Source organism: Carcharhinus amblyrhynchos, chromosome 29 (genome assembly GCF_965287045.1).
Source record: "Carcharhinus amblyrhynchos chromosome 29, sCarAmb.v2.hapA, whole genome shotgun sequence".
In the NCBI taxonomy this organism is placed as follows: Eukaryota; Metazoa; Chordata; class Chondrichthyes; order Carcharhiniformes; family Carcharhinidae; genus Carcharhinus; species Carcharhinus amblyrhynchos.
In genome coordinates, this window is record NC_137352.1 from 16,966,215 (window position 1) to 16,984,708 (window position 18,494).

General features: G+C 40.6%; 1 protein-coding gene and 1 pseudogene across 2 annotated transcripts in view; one reads left to right on the forward strand and one right to left on the reverse strand.

The window, feature by feature from the left end:
* LOC145359870 (zinc finger and BTB domain-containing protein 44-like) overlaps nucleotides 1–18,494 on the forward strand; it is a 41,283-nt gene that overhangs the window by 18,589 nt on the left and 4,200 nt on the right. The window lies entirely within an intron of this gene.
* LOC145359977 (U2 spliceosomal RNA) lies at nucleotides 13,965–14,095 on the reverse strand (annotated as a pseudogene).

Consider the following 18,494-nt stretch of genomic DNA (forward strand, 5'->3'; position numbering starts at 1 on the left):
AAGATTTGCATTCAAACCCTACTACTTTCAGGCTGGTTAATACATACAAGCTTTCTGTGTGGAACTTTGTCCAAAGTTCTTGGAGATCTTGGTGTATTGTATCTCAGGACTTTCTGTAGTTTTCTTGACAATGAATACAAAAGTCATGGAGATAGACTAATGGACAAAGCCCTTGAAATATTAGAATACAAAGGGATCTAGGTGTGCAGATCCATAGTTCTCTGAAGATGGAACTCACGTGAACAAGGTGGGCAGGAAGGTGTATGTCATGCTGGCCTTCATTGATTGGGGCGTTGAGTATAAGAATTGGAAAACCATGTTGCATCTGTATAAGACTTTGGTTAGGCTGCATTTGGAGTATTGTGTACAATTCAGGTCACCATACTACTGGAAGGATGTTGATGCATTGGAAAGGATGCAGAAGGTTTACCAGAATGTTGTCTGGTTTGGAGGATATGGACTATAAAGAAAAGTTGAACAAATTTGGATTATTTTCATTGGCGCATCAGAGGATGACGGGGGACTTGATAGAAGTTTACAAGATTATGACAGGCTTGAAATGAGTGGATAGTCGGTCTTTCCAGGGTCAAAGGTTCAATTACTTGGGGGCATAGGTTGACTGTGAGAGGGGTAAAGTTTAAAAGAGGTGTAAGGGGCACGTTTTTCCGCACAGAAGGGTGGTGAATGCCTGCAATGTACTGCTGGAGGAGATAGTGGAAGCAGATTCTAAAACAATGTTCAAGAGGCATTTGGATAGGTAGATGAGTGGGCAAAGAGAGGGATATGAGCCATGTAGAGGCAAGAAAATACTAGATTAGAGAAGCATCTGTGTTGACACAGACTTGGATGGCCAAAGGGCCTGTTCTTGTGCTGTACTTTTCTTTTAGATTAGGAATCAGATTTCAGCAATTTAGTGATAAATTTGAACAAAACAATTAGTTGCATTTAACAGGGCTTCTTTTGCTAAATTTTATTTCAATTAAGTGGTTGAAGAGTACAGAAACTATTTTTTCCTGGCAGCCTTCCAGTCTCACCACATTTGTCACAGAGTAATACAGTGGGCTGAGAAGATGCAAAATTCCCTGGCCTCTGCTCTGGGCCCTCTTCTCGGTGAGCTGAATTTTTTGTTTTGTACACCTCTTTCAGTGCCCTTGTAATGCCCAGAGCTCGTGGTTGACTATGACAATCTCCCCATTGTCAGTGTTCGTGATCTTAATATATCACTTGCAGATGCCCTTGTAGTGGAGGTATGGATGCCAAGAGGGCTGTGACCCATGCAGAAGGTCTTTGGGTTGTTAGGGTACCTGAGCAGACGCTCCAGAGTACATTATGAAGCAGGGCTAGACCCCAACAGTTTTTCTTCTTTGGCATTAGTGTAAGGATAAGCTGTTTCACTCCAGGTGTGATTCTATTGACACAGAAGGAAACATTTATTGAAATAAACTTTATTTAACAATATAGTTTAATGATAAATGAACAGGCTAAACATCTATCAATTGAGTAATACTTAAACATGACAAGATACAGTTAACTGCTAATCTATCCTTATGAGTTCCAATTCAGGCAATATTCCTCTTACAGACTTAAATCCCCTTCAAAGTCAGTTAGCAAACGTTTATAGGCTTGCGTGCTTGTATTTGTTAATAGTCCTAGAGCCTTTTGAACAGCTCTGGCGAGAGAGAGAGACATCTGTATTCTGACAGCCCCAAACAGCAATCTGCAGAAAGAGAGACAGAAAGATACCTTTTGTTTCTTCAGGACCAGGCAGAAAACTTCTTGCTTTACCATGTAAGCTTAGTTCCTCCCATTAGCACATGACTGTCTCTTGTCAATCAGCCTAATCAAAACCTTACTCTGAAACCCCAGGGGAAAAACCAAATAAACAAAAAATACATTAACGCATATTAAACAAACATATAGACCTCCAAAAAGTTCTAGAGAGGTTGAGGAAAGGATTGCGGAGACGATCCTGGTTAGGAGTGAAAGTAATAGGGTAATTGTTATGGGGGACTTTAACTTTACTAATATTGATTGGAATTGCTATAGCTCTAGTTCGTTAGAGGGATCAGTTTTTGTTCAAAGTGTTCAGGAAGGTTTTTTGACTCAGTATGTAGATAGGCCAACTAGAGGTGAGGCTATATTGGATTTGGTGCTGGGTAATGAGCCAGACCAGGTGCTAGACTTGGAAGTTGGTGTGCATTTTGGTGATAGTGACCACAATTCGGTTACGTTCACCTTAGTGATGGAAAGGGATAGGCATGAACCTCGGGCCAGTAGTTTTAGCTGGGGGAAGGGTAATTATGAGGCTATTAGGAGAGAATTAGGAAGCATAGGTTGGACTAGGAGATTACAGGGACTGGGAACGTCTGAAATGTGGAGTTTTTTCAAGGAGCAGCTACTGCGGGTCTGTGATAGGTATGTCCCTGTCAGGCAAGGAGGATTTGGTAGGGCTAGGGAACCGTGGTGTACTAAAAAAGTTGATTCGTTGGTTAGGAAGAAAAAGGAGGCTTATGTTCGGATGAGGCTTGAGGGCTCAGGTAGTGCATTAGAAAGCTTTAGATTGGCTAGGAGGGAGTTGAAGAGTGAGTTAAGAAGGGCTAAAAGAGGACATGAGATGACTTTGGCTGATAGGATTAAGGAGAATCCTAAGGCGTTCTGTAGGTATGTCAAGAACAGAAGGTTGGTTAGGGCAAGATTAGGGCCAGTTACAGACAGTAGAGGGAAGTTGTGTGTAGAACCGGAAGAGATTGGAGAGGCATTGAACCAATATTTCTCTTCGGTGTTCACGCAGGGGGACATGAATGTAGCTGAGGAGGACACTGGGGTGCAGGGGTGTAAAATAGACAGTATTGCAGTTGATACCGGGGATGTGCTGGATATTCTAGAGAGCTTGAAAATAGATAAGTCCCCTGGTCCAGACGGGATTTACCCTAGGATTCTCTGGGAGGCTAGAGAGGTGATTGCAGAGCCTCTGGCTCTGATCTTCAGGTCATCGTTGGTCTCTGGTATAGTACCGGAAGATTGGAGGACAGCGAATGTTGTCCCATTGTTTAAGAAGGGGAACAGAGACTTCCCCGGGAATTATAGACCGGTGAGTCTTTCTTCTGTTGTGGGCAAGGTTTTAGAAAGAATTATTAGGGATAGGATTTATAGTTATTTGGAGAGTAGTGAATTGATTAGAGACAGTCAGCATGGTTTTGTAGCAGGTAGGTCGTGCCTTACTAACCTTATTGAGTTCTTTGAGAAAGTGACCAAAGAGGTGGATAGGGGTAAGGCAGTTGACGTGGTGTATATGGATTTTAGTAAGGCGTTTGATAAGGTTCACCATGGTAGGCTTCTGCAGAAAATGCAGATGTATGGGATTGGGGGTAATCTAGGTACTTGGATCAGGAATTGGCTAGCTGATAGGAGACAGAGGGTGGTGGTTGATAGTAAATATTTGTCATGGAGTTCGGTTACGAGCGGTGTGCCTCAGGGATCTGTTTTGGGGCCACTGCTGTTTGTAATTTTTATTAATGATCTGGATGAGGATATAGTTGGGTGGATTAGTAAGTTTGCTGATGACACCAAAGTCGGAGGTGTGGTAGATTGTGAGGAAGGGTGTCATAGTTTGCAGGGTGACTTAGACAGGTTGCAGAGCTGGGCCGTGAGGTGGCGGATGGAGTTTAATGCGGAGAAGTGTGAGGTAATTCATTTCGGTAGGAGTAACAGATGTGTTGAGTATAGGGCTCACGGGAGGACTTTGAATAGTGTGGAGGAGCAGAGGGATCTAGGTGTATGTGTACATAGATCCCTAAAAGTTGGGAATCAAGTAGATAAGGTTGTTAAGAAGGCATACGGTGTCTTGGCGTTTATTAGTAGGGGGATTGAATTTAGGAGTCGCAGCGTCATGTTGCAACTGTACACAACTCTGGTGCGGCCGCACTTGGAGTACTGTGTGCAGTTCTGGTCCCCACATTACAGGAAGGACGTGGAGGCTTTGGAGAGGGTGCAGAGGAGGTTTACCAGGATGTTGCCTGGTATGGAGGGGAGGTCCTATGAGGAGAGACTGAGGGATTTGGGGTTGTTTTCACTGGAAAGAAGGAGGCTAAGAGGGGATCTTATTGAAACGTATAAGATGATTAGAGGTTTAGATAGGGTGGATAGTGATAGCCTTTTTCCTCGGATGGAGAAAGCTAGCACGAGGGGGCATGGCTTTAAATTAAGGGGGGGTAGTTATAGGACGGATGTCAGGGGTAGGTTCTTTACCCAGAGGGTGGTGAGGGACTGGAATGCCCTGCCTGCTGCAGTTGTAAATGCGCCTAGCTTGGGGGCGTTTAAGAGATCTGTGGATAGGTTTATGGACGAAAAGGGATTGGTTTAGATTAGTGGGTCAGTGTTTTTTTTTAAAAACTGGTCGGCGCAACATCGTGGGCCGAAGGGCCTGTTCTGCGCTGTTATGTTCTATGTTCTATATCTCTAGCTATAATCGGTAATTAACTTGCATTTTCAGTATGCGAGCTGCCTGGTTTCAGCACCGTGTAAAACCGAATTAAATTTTAAACATTCCCCTTACAAGAAACATGATATGAATATATCAAAGGCACCATATCATCACAGGGTTTATGGCTGTCATCTGTCAATGAATGTTGCTGAGCCAGCACAATCATCGTTGGCTAAGTGATGATTGTTTGCTGATGGAATTTGCACTCTCCAGGACCTCTGAGTTGAGGACCTTGTCCTGTCTAGAAAAGTAGATAGGTCTGAGATGGGGAAGGTGGCATCTATTCAGGCTTTTCACCTGTCTAACATGTCGTTCAGCTCTCATCACTAGAGGCACTCCCATTCTCTTAAGCTAAGTAATTAAAAACAAGTTTAATTAATATTTAGTATCATTGAATCTCTACAATGTAGAAGGATGCCGTTTGGTCCATTGAGCCTACACTGACAACAACCCACCCAGACCCTATTTCTGTAACCCCACATATTTACTTTGCTAATCCTGCTGGCGTTAACATTTAAGATAACTACTACTCCAGTACTAAAATGAAAACCATCCCCACCCACTCTGCCATAATTCAGGTACGGTCACACTAGGAAACCATTTAAATATTAAACAAGGTTATTTAGCTCAAAATAAACTATGTACTTTGTTCCTCCCATTGGATCATTCAAATTGAAAAAATGTTGTATTAGTGTTCAGAAAGTTTGCAAAATTTATTTGTGTACTTTGTTGATAAAAATCTGGTATATCAATACATTTCGGTTACCTTCTAAATTAAATTCTTTCTTTCTACTTGATGGCTTTAATACCTGTAACTTGTATTTCAAACATCCTTTTTTCTACTCACCATTTATCTTTTACCTCTTACTTTGTTCCATCCCAAACAAAAGCTCCAGAAGATTATCCTCCACTACATCAGTTAGGCGCATTGGCCATGCTAAATGCTTCTGAATAGGCGCCGCCTTGTGGCAATTAGGGAATTTTCACAATAACTTCAATGCAGTTTTAATGTAAGCCTACTTGTGACAGTAATAAATAAACTTAAATGTAATATTTCACATGATGATTAACCTTGATTCAAGTTTTATTGTAGTGCAACATTGAGCAGTTTGCAGTGTTGCCCTGCACCCACTAGGAATTTGAAAGACTTCTTACCTTTTTTTACTGAGCCGCAGGATGGGCTTCTCAAAAATTCTGCTAACGTAACCCACCATTCATTCATTATTTGGTTAATGCATTTTTTTGCAAAACATTAAGGTTGAAAGTTGCAGGAAAATGTAGCTAAAGATTGGGGTGCAGTGAGTAGCACCTGTCTCGTAACCAAAATAGTTTTGAAGGGGGTTAAGGATATAATTATTATTAATGGCAACAGGGCAAGTTGCGAAGTCTATTAAAAAGCATTATGACATTCCTGACATTTTAGTTAGTGTATAAAAGCAGGGAAGTTGCACTTAATCGATTATGCTCGGCCAGAGCGTTGTGTCCAATTCACCACATTTCAGGAAGGGGTCAGGACTGTAGAGATGGTGGTGAAGCCATTTTTAAGAATAGTATCAAGAATGAGGTCTTCAGTTATATGGAGAGAAGAATAAGCTGGGGTTATTCTTGGAACAGAGAAGGTTAAAAGAAGATTGAATTGACATGTTTAAAATCAAGAGCATTTTTGATTTAGTAAGAAACTATTTCTAGAGGCAGAAGGGTTGGTAACCTGAGACACAGCAGTAAGGTGATGGGCAGAAGAGCCAGAGGCAACATACAGACAGAAAATTTTTGAGGTGTGACCTGGAAAACACTTTCTGAAAGAATAGTGGACGAAGATTCAATACAAACTTTCCAAGGGAATTGAATAAAAACTTGAAGGAAAAAGAAGAGTTCAGGCCTACAAGTTAAAAGCAGGAAAGTGGGACTAATTTACCAGAGCCAACACAATTACAGTGGAATGAATGGTTACCTCATTTGCTGTATTATTTATGTTAAATTTGTTTGAAGACATGTTACAAAGTATGTGCTTTTTTTACAGCATAACATTTTCTCCCCATGGTTCAGTGGATTCCAATATGTTTGAACCTTTGAACATATTGCTTGTTGAACTTAACTGTCTTTAGAATTTATTGATATGTGCACATCACTAGCAAGGCCAGCATTTATTGTCCATTCTTGTCCGCAAGAAGGTGGTAGTGAATTGCTGTAGTCCACCTGGTACAGCTCTACCCACTTAAGGAACGAGTTCCAGGATTTTGACCCAAAAACAGTGAAGGAATGGTGATATAGTTCCAAATTAGCTCGTTATGTTGTCCTAGTGGTACCAGTTGCAGGTTAGCTGCAGTGCGTTTATATTGTATGCAGTACTAGTGGTGGAGGGAGTTAATGTTTAAGTTGGTGGATGAGGTGCTGATCAAATAGGGGCTGCTTTATGTTGGGTAGTGTTGCATTTCCTGAGCGTTAGAGCCCTGCTGATTCAGGTTCTGCATCCTACCATTTCTGTGCGTCTCTTCTAGTTGTTTTTATGATTTGTTTATACCTATTCGCACCACTGCAAAAGCTGGTGTTTTCATTCCTGTAATAGTGCAAGTAAGTTGCTGTTAGATGTTACAGTAGATCTGAAAAAACTTCATAAACAATATTCCTTTAAGCTGCATATTTTTGCAGCAACCTAGATGTTCCCTATGCAGGTCGTATACAATTGAACCCTTTAAGTTACTACGTGTGTGTGGTGGTGCCAAAAAAATTGAAGGGTCCACAGCACTTCAGTTAGCTACATACTACCATAAAAATTAGAGGGCACATTGTTTATAAGTCTGTAGGTTTATAAGGGCTACTTAAAACTGTAGATCTTGTCCTGGACGAAGTAACTCTATCTTCACCAAATTCACTTCAATTTAAAAATTACAACAGCTTCTTAATGTGATCTTGTTCCATTTTTCTGCCCTGTTCACACTTCACCCCTGTGTTATTGTGCCCAGCATCAGGAGAGTATAATCAAGATCCATTTTGTTCAGAAAAAGTTTCGTTTTAGATTTCTAGTGATTTCTGAGAGTGTTACCACATAAGCTGCAACATTTTAAAGATTGTGTGCATTTTTAAATTGCTTTACATGTAGGTTTTTTTGTGTTTTTGTTTTCATTAACTTGGAATATAATTATGGAATAATGCAACTTTGTGGTAATACTGAAGGTAAAGACACAAAAATATTTTAATTGTATCTATAGCCAAAATCTTCAGTAAAGCCAACTGAGAACTCTAACATAGATTTAATGAAGTAAACATCTATGGGTTCTTTGCAAACTGCACATATGAAGACCAAGTTCAAATTTATCTTTTTAATTGAGGTGCCAAAATAACGTCTATCAGCATTGATTTTTATAATGGAGCCTGTTATTTTAGCTCTGTTTTAAATATGTCTGAAAACACTTGGATAATTCAGTCACACTAGCAACTTTGAATCCAGTAGGAACATAAGTATGTATGCTATTCCACGCAAAGCAATATTCTTTGTGGAGCGAACCATTTATCTATTCACTGTCTGTGGCAGGAGAATAAGAAAAATCAATTTCTTCAAATGCAAAGTAGCATTGTGCATGATTAGTGGCAAAATCACTACTGACACTAGCTTAATGATTCTGCCTCCATCTTTCAAAAAAAATTAAGGATCTCAGATGTGATTTAGCTTTCTATCATGTAAAAGCTCTCGAATGGCTATTTGCTCGGTCGTGCGTCCTATCTCACTTGCATTTGTAACATATATTTTCACTTATCTTTTAACATTAAGTAAAGATTTGCATGACTTTTCATCCCAGATGTTGATTTCTGTTCAATATGAAGATAGGGTGATTTCTATTTATGAAAAGTTAAAATGTACCTTGGAAAATTAAATACAAAAACAAATGTCACAGTTATTTACAAAGAAATTCAGGTGAATAGCTTAACTCAATCTCTGAGCACACACTCCACCCTGCACAGCCATAAAACGTTCTCATATATGTTTTCAAGTGTCAGCTTTCATGATAAATTTCACAGGATCTGAAGGTAATGGGTTCAAGTCTCACTAAGGTGCACATAATCCAGCTTGGCACTTTTATGTAGCACTGAACGAAAGTTACACGTGGAGGTGCTATCTTTCAGATGTGATAGGGTAATGAAATGGATGCCAACGATCTTTTGGTATTCTTTGAAGACCACCAGGCAGTTGTCCTGCAGTTTTGTCCCAACATTTGTTAGTCCAGCCCATACCTTCAGACAGATTATATGGTCATTCATGTTGCTGTTTGTGGGTCTTGTGTGCAAATTGGCTGCCTTGTTTCTATTCAGCTGTGACTACACAAGAAATAACTTGTTTTGTGACATCTCAAGTATAATTAGCCAAATAGAAATGGAATTTGTTCTTTTATTAAATTTGTAGCTAGTTAACGGAATTTGAATTTTAAAATTAAAGTTAGAGCTGCTGTTTCCCATTCTCCTTGCAGAATTGTGTCAGAATTGAGACGTTTGTTAAATTGCAAGAGAACTCTTCAACCTGTTCCAACTTTGAATGCTCCCATAACTTTGAAACTATAGCTAACCAAATCCTGAAACTTTGAAGGGGAATGGTGATTGTGTTTCCAAGGTTTCAAAAATGTGACATGTAGCCAATGTCATAATCTCTCAGGGCTGAGGATCAAGTAGGCACTTTGTTTTACAAAATCTGTCCAGGAGCGTATTGCATCAGATGATGCATTTCCTGGATAATGCAGATGTTAGCTAGCAGCAGTTATTAATAAGGAATGTGAGCATCATCTATCATTGTGTCTTTAATAGTTCTGCATCCAAGGGACCCTCGTTTGGATAAATAGAACAGGGATTTTAGCCATATTTTTAGTTTGCTAGTTTCATCTTCAGTGTAGTAGTGAGACAGCTCCGTGGCTCCAGACATCCTTGTCACAATCAGCTATGTCTGAGCTAAAGAAATCTGAGGAGTTCTGAAATAATTCTACTTTGGTTTCAGAAGAAGGTTTAAAGCAAAAGTGAAATTTAATTTCCATGCTGCTTTTTATCAGTTGTTTTGGTTTTCTTTCTGTATAAGTTTACATTTTACAGTAATTTTATAGTTTGGCCTGAAATATGATACCTGTTTTTAATCGCGTGACTACTATGAGCATCCTATACAAATCTCCATTGTGTAACTGAAATAAAAGTTAATCCTGCAGTATACTGTATTCATGCTGCCAAAAGGTGTATTTTGTTTCACTCCCCATCAAATGCAGGCACACCCATGGTTCCTGCTACTTTTAAATTTGTTCGTGGGCGTTGGCATTGCTGATAAGACCAGCATTTAATGTCCACCCAAAACTGCCCTTCAACTGAGTGGTTTGCCAAGCCATTTCAGTAAATCACAATGCTAGGGTCTGGAGTCACATGTAGGCCAAATCAGGTGAGGGTTGCATATTTCCTTCCCTAAAGGGCATTCGTGAACCAGTTGAGTTTTTATGACAACCAACAGTGGTTTCATGATCTTTAAGACTTTTAATTCCAGATTTTTTTTTACTGAATTCAAATTACACTGTCTGCTGTGGTGGAATTTGAACCCTGGGTGCCCAGAGCATTTCTCTGGGTTTCTGGATTACTAGTCCACTGAAAATACATTGTGCCATCAAATTTCCTTATATTGCTTTGTAAAAATAAATGAATGTTGGGTGAAACTGAACCGTAAAAATGTATTTTTAGTTAGGCTCCATACATGTATTCTGTCAACCAAAGTACAGGCAGAGGTACCTTGCCGCATTTGATACTTTCAAGATGTCAAAAAATTCCACCCAAGAATTTAGACTGTTCCATATGTCATGCCAATGTCACAGATCTTTGGGTCCATATCATTACTCCTTCACCATCTGCCTTTATCGAATTTTTTTTAAGAGAAAATATTTTTTCTGAAGATTAAGAATAACTGTCAGCAAAATGTAGTCAAATCCATTAAAATATGTAATTGGGCTTGTATACTACTTTAGTAGATCTTATTCATTGATACGCTATGGCTGTTAAACACTCTCGGCCTTCCTGTTCCATCCTGCTTTTCGTTACCTAAGTCTCTATGCTACTCAATTTTTTTTGACTCTTATGTTGCTAAATTTTTCTTCATTTGGCCCCCCCTCCTCTCCTCCTTTTAATTAAAAGTATTATTTACTCCACAAATTATACAATTCAACATGACACCAATCCCAACCTGTTTTAAGTGGAGCCTGTCTTCGTGGAAATGCTCCCTAATTTCTCAGTATTGGTGCCAGTGTTCCATGAATCCAAACCCCCTTTCTCATCCCATATTCTGAGCAACATGCTTAATTCTCTAATCTGCTGGACCCCATGCTAATTTTCATATGGCTGAGGTAGTGATCTAGAAATTATTAGCTTTGAGATCCAGTATTAATTTAAATCTGTTTCTGAAACCCCTTCTGCAGAGCCTCGATCCTAGATCTACCCATGTAGTTTGTTCCTACACGGATCACGATAACTGGGTGGCACAGTTAGCACTGCTGTCTCACAGCACCGTGGATCCAGATTCAACTCTGGCCTTGGGTCACTGTCTGTGTAGAGTTTGCATGTTCTCCCTGTCTCTGCATGGATTTCCTCAGGTCTTCCAGTTTCCTCCCACACTCCAAAGATGTGTGGGTTAGGTGGATTGACTGTGCTAAATTGCCCCTTAGTGTCAGGGAGACTAGCAAGGGAAATGCGTGGGGCCACGGGAATAAGGCCTGTGTGAGATTGTGGCCAGTGCATACGATGGATCAAATGGCCTCCTGTATTGTAGGGAGCCTCTCCCTCCCACTCTTAAATTCTTCTCCTGTGAGGAGATGTCTTAAACCTTGACAGGAAATGCAACCATCGGAACCTGTCTCAGCTGTGAACTGTATATGTTCCCCTTACTATGTTATGCCCAATCATTACATGTTTTCTTTTCCCCAGTCCTATTTGAATGGCCACCTGAACCATAGTGTTATTGTTTTCTCCATCCAGTATACAGTCGTTCCCCTCATTCCCTCAGGCAACATGTATCTCGAGCTTTTTGAACGAAGGCTAGCCAAGGCTCCACTATCACCAAGTCCTGGATCCTCATACTTGCCTGATTCATAGTAATACTCCCTTGCCGTGATCGCCTCTTAAGATCCTACTTTACTCAAGGGATGCGATTGCTCCTTGGAACAAAATATCCATGTAACAGTTCCCTGCCGTGGAATGTTTGGAGCTCAAATTTCAACTCAACAAATCTGAAATTTTAGGGGTTTGGCTGTCAAATAGGAGGCAGAGAGTGGGGGTCAGTGGGTGCTATTCGGATTGGTGGTTGGTGACTAGTGGAGTGCCCCAGGGGTCGGTGCTGAGGCCTCAGCTATTTACCATTTATATAGATGATCTGGAGGAGGGAACCGAGTGTATGGTGTCGAAATTTGCTGATGACACCAAGATTGGTGGAACGGCAAATTGCACGGAGGGTGCGGAAAGTCTGCAGAAGGATCTAGATAGGCTGGGCGAATGGGCCAGGGACTGGCAAATGGAATTTAATGTTGGCAAGTGTGAAGTTGTCCACTTTGGTAGGAATAATGGTAGGAAGGACTGTTACTTACATGGCGAAAAACTGCAGCATGCAACGGTGCAGAGGGACCTCGGGGTCCTTGTGCATGAGTCGCAAAAACCCAGCCTGCAGGTGGTCAGGAAGGCGAATGGGATGCTGGCCTTCATAGCGAGGGGGATTGAATATAAAAGTAGGGAGGTCTTGCTGCAACTGTACAGGGCACTGGTGAGGCCGCAGCTGGAGTACTGTGTGCAGTTTTGGTCGCTGCACTTACGCAAGGATATTTTGGCCTTGGAGGGAGTGCAGAGGAGGTTTACTAGGCTGATACCAGAGTTGAGGGGGTTGAACTATGAGGAGAGGCTGAATAAACTAGGCTTGTACTTGTTAGAGTTTTAGAAGAATGAGGGGAGATCTCATTGAGACATATAAGATGATGAATGGGATGGATAGGATAGAGGTGGAGAGGCTCTTCCCGCTCAAAGGACAGTAGGACTAGAGGGCACAGCCTCAAGATAAAGGGGGGGCGGTTTAGAACAGAGTTGAGGAGGAACTTCTTCACTCAAAGGGTGGTGAATCTCTGGAATTCTCTGCCCATTGAAGTGGTGTAGGCTGCCACGCTAAATATATTTAAGAGGCGGGTTGATAGGTTTTTGATAGGCAAGGGGACTAAGGGTTATGGGGAGAGAGTGGGAATGTGGAACTGAGACACGACAGATCAGCCATGATCTTATTGAATGGCGGGGCAGGCTCGAGGGGCTAGATGGCCTACTCCTGCTCCTATTTCTTATGTTCTTATGTTCTTATGAAATAAATTTCCTCAAGCTGTAGATCCTTATCACAAAAGTGATTTTCCAGGATTGCAAAGCTGTCCAGAAACACACTCAAGCTGCAGCGATGGCACACCATTTACCCTGTCATATATATCTAAACAGTTTAATTTATTTAATTAGTTAAAATAATTTTTCCATTGATTATTTTATTTCAGTAAATTAATTAAGTTTTCTAGTTTATTGACCGTATAAAGTTACAGATCCTTTGCTCTGTGTTTGTGACATCCTCTTTGATTAAAGAACAAGGTCAAAACTCTAACACTCACAACAAATCGCCTGTCTATGTGCTGCCATGTGACAGCGCCTTTGATTTTTTTTTGTTGGTTGATCCAGTTTTGAGTCCTCACCCTAGGGATGTTCTGGGCTCTGCTGTGCCATCCTGCTTTTATCTTTTCAGTTCTCTCCCTCTGCTCCTCAGAGCCCTCCATAATTGCAACAAGACTTCCTCACTCTTGTACTCCAGCCCTTTGCAATAAAGACTAACATACCATTTGCCTTTCTAATTGCTTGCTGTATCTGCACATTGTAATTCATATAACCAAAACCTATCTGAATACCAACGTTTGAGTGTCTCCTTTTTTAAAAAATAATAAATCTGCCTTTCCAATCTTCCTACCAAACTGGATAATTTCTTACTTTAACTTACTCCATCTGCCACATTCTTGTCTAATCACTTATCTGACCTATGTGCCTTGGAACCCTGTTTGTGTTCTTCTCAAAGTTTACTTTCTCACCTATCGGTGTATTGTCAGTAAGCTTTGACATATTTTACTTGGTCCCCTCATCTAAGTCATCGATATAAATTATAAATAGCTGAGGTCAGAACCTAGCTCCCTGTCTCAAAACTTTATTATCCTCACTTTTCTTTTTCTTAATAGATACTCTGCCCATACTAACGTATTGGCCCCAATCTTGTGGGCTCAAAATGTTTTTTTGTTTTTATTTCAATTCAATCTAATCAAGTCCAATTCAGGGTCTCAACAAGTTGAGACATTCCTTATCCAAGCTGATTAAGCCCAAGACAGGGCTCTCACCTCCTGTCTTGGGCTTGATCTACATGATCCAAGCTGATTGGAGTAGGCATATTTCGCATATTTTCTCTTCCAAGACTTGATTTCACTTGCATCTTAGCCAAAAGGCCAAGATGCTGCTTCTAAAAATTGCTTCAGATGAAGCTAAAATGTAACCTAATGACACAGCATGTTGATACTTCACTTGATCTTAGCCAAAAGGCCGAGAAGCAATTTAGCTTCTGAAATTTGTTTCTCTTAATCGTTAAATTTCATTTGTCTAGGAGGTACATTGTTGCGCTGTTCAATGAGATCCCAGATTCCCTGGTGCCATTGCTACATGGTGTTCCACTCATGTTTGCAGCAAGATATGATGCAATGCAAGTTTAACTTCAAGGTTACATGTAAGAAGTCCAACAAAATGAGCATCATTATTAAATGTAGAGATTGCACCCTAGTTATGTCATTATTGCATAATCAAATCATTATTACCTATTGTAGTACCCCACATAATTTCTTACTTGACTGAAAGTTTTCCATTTAACTGCATTTTAACCAATTTCTTATCCAGTGCTCTGTATTCACTGACACCACACTTATCATTAGCTGCTGATGTAAAAGCCTGTTGGAAGTATTTCAACGGCCAAAAACAGAATGCCAACCATGGTCAAACTATAATGGGACTTTTTCCATTTTGACAAAGAACTTTTAGCTGTACTGATAATATAACGAAAAAATGGCTTTATTACAGGCAGTGTGATATCTCCTTGAGGTCCATGGGGAATCACTGCTCTCCCTGTGGAGCTTGTTGAGTATAAAGTTCCCCTGATAACAGGCAGTGATTGGCCTGCCCAGCTGGAACTCGTAACCTGAGCCTTTTATAAGGCAGGCTCAGGACTGAGCCTGCTGAAGTCCCATGCAGAGACTAGTATATATGTACCATAGTAGTGGTTTTACTTTGCATTCTGTAATAAACTGTTCTTCAAGTTGGGCTTCCTGAGTCATTACAGACAATCTGAACTGTTGAGTGTAATTTTGAATTCCAGTGGCAATGTTAAGCTTTGTTTTATCTGTTGATGTGGCTGTATTTGTGGTACCTGATGATTGCCAACTTGAATGGATTTCTTTCTTATACTGGCACCTGCAGCGCTTGCACTAAAACACATTCATATATTGGTGTGGTATTTACACTCAGCTGCGAAGAAACACTACTCAACATTCATGTTGTTGACTGGGTTTTTCACTGGCTTGTTAGCAATCCATTGTGTCTTTTCCTTGGAGCCCCTTTGCTGAGAATCTGTGAGCAAGGTGAGCATAGGTGAGGCTGTTCAAGTATTAGCGTGAAGTATTCTCAAGCACAGACAGCCTAAACTAGGAAACATGAATTGAATTAAATGATGTGCAGAAAAATATATGCAATACGTTTTGCAGAAGAATTGTTGGCTTTGAATTAAAATAATGGTAGTTAGTCGTGTAGATTTATGTTTGTTCATTGCAGGCTAATTGGTAGAAAGCTTAATGGTTTGCGCAGGTACAGTATGATGTACAGTGTGATACAGGTTACTTATTATTGAGGAACCAAATCTTTGAGTATCACTGTCAGCAACATAATTATGTTGGAGATAAGTTTAAAATTTAGGGGATCCTTTGCTAAATTTTGTAACATTGAACTCTTAAGTTACAGCATAAGACGTCAGTTGTTTGTTCTGTCCCCAGAATACAGGGGTTTGAAATGGTGAACAGTTTTGCATTCACTGCATGTTACACTAGAAGGTACCCAAATTTCAGACTCTGGTTCATCTGGTTGGTGTAATAAATTCATAATCATCTATTCTTTCACAGAAACAATTTTTCTTTGTGATTTTCCATGCAATTGGTTTCCCGTACTTTCCTGTGTAAAATCTAAACTATCGGTGCATGTTTGTAGTCAGGTGATTTGTGATAATATTTTGAAACACAATCACCCAGATTTTGCAATAGAAACAGAGAGGCTATCAGCACTCACTATTATCAAAGAATAAATTGGGCAACAGCCTCCTGTAATTATACACATGCACAGTTAAATGCAGAAATCAAAGTAGTTGTTGTTTGATTTGCCTTGCTTCTTCAGAAACTTCACTGCACCTGTCTCTTGCTGAGGAACTCAATATTTAATCACTTGAAATTGCTGAACCTGGATAATAAATACCGATTAAACTCCCAAAAAAGTTTGACTTGTCCATTTCAGTGTGAGCAAACTTGATTAAAGTGAAAAAACACCTTTGGCATTCAAAATTGAATTCAAGTGTGAAACTGCATTTCTTCTGATTTTAATTATTGGAGAATTAAAGGGTAGCTTTTAAACCTTTCTTTCCCTCTCTTATTTTGGGTTCTATGCATGATTTGACATTGAAATAAATATCCTAATTTATACTTGCTAGTTCAAACTTTCCATGCCTTAAGTGGGGCACACATTTTCCCTCTGTGTAGCCAAACAGGTGTCGTACGGTGGCTACTCATGAATTTTCACAGTAACTTCATTGTACCGTTAATGTAAGCCTAATTGTGACACTAATAAATAACCTTTAAACTTTAGGGACTCTTCAATGTGGTTATGGAGCTACATTGTTGCTTGCTTGCTTACTGTGTTCACACAGGTCACTGTGATGAAATGGATTTCTAATCACTGCAAGTTCCAGTACAAACTCCACAGCCTATAGAAAAGGCTTGTCCAACCCGCGGGCCAGATGCGGCTACCATGCCTCTCTATCCTGGTCCGCGGAGCCACTGTTTAAAATGTCGGAAAGACGGGTAAGTGAACTTGAAGATTCTACATAGAACTTAGAAACATAGAACAGTACAGCACAGTGCAGGCCCTTCGGCCCTCGATGTTGTGCCGAGCTATGTCTGAACCCAAGATCAAGCTATCCCGCTCCTCATCATTCTGATCTGCAAGGAGCTTAGTCCTCCAATCACAGGCCTGTCTTTGCTGCTGTTACGCTCAATAGTGAACCTGCCAACAGAAAATGTGGGAGAGAAACAGTCTGTGATTGGAAGAGCAGTGAATATTGGTGGTGGCATGTGTACTGGGGAGAAAGAGAAGATTTTAGGGAGGTGGATGTGGAGACACCAGAACTAGTAGGCAATTCAGCCCCTTGAGTCTACTTCACTTCAATATGATCATTGCTGATCTCATCCCGGCATCACCTCCACTTCCCTACCTAATCTCCATAGCCCTTCACCCATTACTAATTAAAAATCTGTCTTATCTCCACAAATTTGCTCAATGTCCTGGCGTCCACCGACTCTGGGGTGGTGAATTCCACAGTTTCACAACTTTTCCAAGAGATGTAGTTTCTCCTCATCTGTTTTTAAATCTGCTAACCCCTATCCTCCGACACCCCTCCCCCCCCAACCACATGGCTTGATCGCTGTGCTCCCCGAACATATCTGGGTCCCCGAGCATGTCCGATCTCTCTTGCTCTCTCTCCTTCTCTCTCCCTCTCTCTCTCTTTTCCCTCTCTCTTTCTCCCCTGTCCCCAACTCGCAGAGGTCCCATCCCCATTAAGCCCTACCCTCATGGCACTGCTTGATGCCCAGTGGGCTGTGCCGAACTGCCCCTTGCGCATTGCCGCTTTGCCCCTAGATCTGATTGGGGAGCTCTTCAAAAGTGGCAACCCGATCTCAATGATCTCAGTACATCTAGACCCCATTTTTCAAAACAGTGATGTGAAATAGGCTGTTTTCTTTTTGACAATATGCCATAAGATCTGGAGAGAAAACCTGCCTGTTTTTCTGGAGAGAAATGTGGTGGTTTTCAGTCAGATCCTAATACCTTGGCGAGAATTCTCCAGCTGTTTACGACAGTTGGATTCTCCGAATCTGCCAGCTGTTAATTCCCCTGCCTGTGGGTTTCATGGCAGCGTGGGTGACGTTTCTGAACTTACTTTTGTTTAGAGTCTTTCAACTTCCCTACTTCACTCTGATGTCTCAGCCAGGCATTTTTTTTTGCACTGCTTCCAAAGCCTGAGTATGCTTTTCTGGACTGTAGAAACTATTGTTTCGTGCCATAGTTTGTGGATGTGTTGATGCCTTGTACAGACTTGTCACTTCTTAGATTTGTATTCAATACTTCTAACAATTACTTATTTATGTGAAATGGGCATTTCTTGCACTTAATTCTCATCTCTGATTGCTCTGTGGGCTACCTTTTTGAACTACTGATTACAATTTTGATCTAACTGTGTAGCTGGATAAACCACTTCAGGGGGCACTGTTGATTTGGGACTGAAGTCACATACTAGCTAGCGTCAGTATGGGTGGTAGGTTTCCTTCACCAAAATGATTGAAATGGATTTTTAGTGACAATCCAGTAGTTGCCTTATTACTTTCACTGTTATCAGCTTCTTTTATTTGTGGACCGAATTCAAATTTTCCAACTGCTAATTCGCATTCTCTGGATAATTAGTCCAGTAACAACAGCACTTCATGACCGAATATCATTGTTGCATTTTATCAAATTTTGGGATTCCAACTTGAGTCATTGGAGTGTCATCTGTACTGTAAAATAGAATTTTCAAAGGCATAGATTGTCAATAGTTAAAAGCAGATTTTGTACAATTGTCTTATTAAACCATTCGGGAAATTTTTCTAGG